The sequence below is a fragment of the Microtus ochrogaster genome, chromosome 15, assembly GCF_000317375.1.
Source record: "Microtus ochrogaster isolate Prairie Vole_2 chromosome 15, MicOch1.0, whole genome shotgun sequence".
NCBI lineage: Eukaryota > Metazoa > Chordata > Mammalia > Rodentia > Cricetidae > Microtus > Microtus ochrogaster.
This window is the reverse complement of record NC_022017.1, coordinates 15,620,643-15,622,182: the sequence shown is the minus strand read 5'-3', so window position 1 is coordinate 15,622,182 and position 1,540 is coordinate 15,620,643. Positions and strand designations below refer to the sequence as shown.

The 1,540-nt window shown below is 53.5% G+C and overlaps 1 protein-coding gene across 1 annotated transcript in view; it reads left to right on the top strand.

Moving 5' to 3' along the window:
• Nucleotides 1-803: 803 nt before the first annotated feature.
• Csf2rb (colony stimulating factor 2 receptor beta common subunit) overlaps nt 804-1,540 on the top strand; it is a 25,211-nt gene continuing 24,474 nt past the window's right edge. Inside the window, exon 1 of the mRNA XM_005354251.2 lies at nt 804-839. The gene's annotated coding sequence lies outside the window, so the exon portion shown is untranslated. The remainder of the gene's footprint in view (nt 840-1,540) is intronic.

Sequence of the window (1,540 nt, the reverse complement as noted above, 5' to 3'; positions counted from 1 at the left end):
TATTAAAATATCACTCCTTTTTATGGCATCTTTTGGTGCCCCTTTAAATTTTGCCCTGAAGGAGGGGCTTACTAACTTCTTTATAACCCCACCAGCCTCAGATTTATTCATTCCTTCCTTCCTTCATTCACTCACTCCCAGGCATGAGGTGTGAGCCACGGCAGGTCACGGGAGGTGGGGGGGGAGGGAATGGAAGCAGACCCTCTCCTGCCCTAAGACCAAGTTGGGGGAAGGTCACAGTGGACTCTAGGGCAGGGTGGAGAAAGTGAAGCTGACCCCCAGGGATCCAGAATGTTTCTGGAGTTTACTGTGGGCTGTGAACTTAGGTTTTCCACATCGATGGTTTTCCCTCAAAACCCTTCTGGTTTGTAGGTGCTTCTAGAAAAATACCACAAGGGGTCCCAAGGCTTGAAGAGGCCACCTGTAGCTGATTTGCATAAAGTCATATGCTGAGAAGTGGTGCCCTTGGGGTCCAGCCTAGTTCTGCCTGGCTCTGGGCCCATGTTCAGCAGGGAGGTGGCCATTGCCCCCTGTTTCCTCCAGAGGGATCAGGGAAGGCGACTGGGAAGAGGCCATTCCTGGACTGATACTTGAAGTGTATGTGAGAGATGACCAGGAGACAGCGGGGTGCAGGCTTCCCTGGCAGAAATACATGCCGTGAGTGTTATCAGAGACTCATGTCCGCAATTCTGAGAAGCAGGCGAAGCTGCTTGTGAAAGGCCTGGTGCTTCCTCATTCTGCTCTCTGTTTCCTCCCGACGTGGCACAAATAAATAGGAAGCGCCTAAGCTCCCTGCTCCTGGAGGCTCCTGAAGGAGGCTGCCTGTACCAAATGCAGAGGTAAGGCTCCCTGCTCTGGAGCTGAGGATGGGCTCAGAGTAGCGGTCGTGGGGTCTCCAGGATAGAAAGGGACAGGAGGAGAAGGAGTTGGGGTGGCATCTTGTTCCAGGGACTCTTGGCCTTCCTGGGAAGACTAGGTCCCTGACCCCAGGGCAGTTTGTAGGGGAGGGGCTCCCAGGAGTGTTCCAGCTGGGTACACAGTCAGAGTTCTGGGAGGGGTAGAGTTAGGGTTGCTCTGGGACTCTGTGAGGAGCCAGCATTGTCTCTGGGGATCTGTTGCCAGGGAGGACTTCCTTGAAAGCTTTGCCTGGGGGTAAGCACCATGTTCTATCTAACTTTGCCACCCGTGTGTTAGTTCTGCCCTTGTCCTGGGCTTCCAGCCACACATCTGTGGGATAGGGTGAGTGGGGGACATGGCCCCTTCTGTTCTCCACTAGAAATGGAGGGAGGAGAGAGAGAGAAAGAGACAGACAGACAGACAGACAGAGACACAGAGAGTGCTGGATGATCTGGTATGTCTCTGGGCCCTTCCCAAGTGACCTTGCCAAGTTACACCCAGTACCAAGGGAGGTTCTACAATCCCCCTCTGTCTTCAGCGCGTCTTTATCCCAAGTCCTGTAGAGAAATTCTGTCTGTCTGTCTGTCTCTCTCTCTCTTCTCTCCCTCTCCTCTCCTCTCTCTCTCTCTCTCTCTCTCTCTCT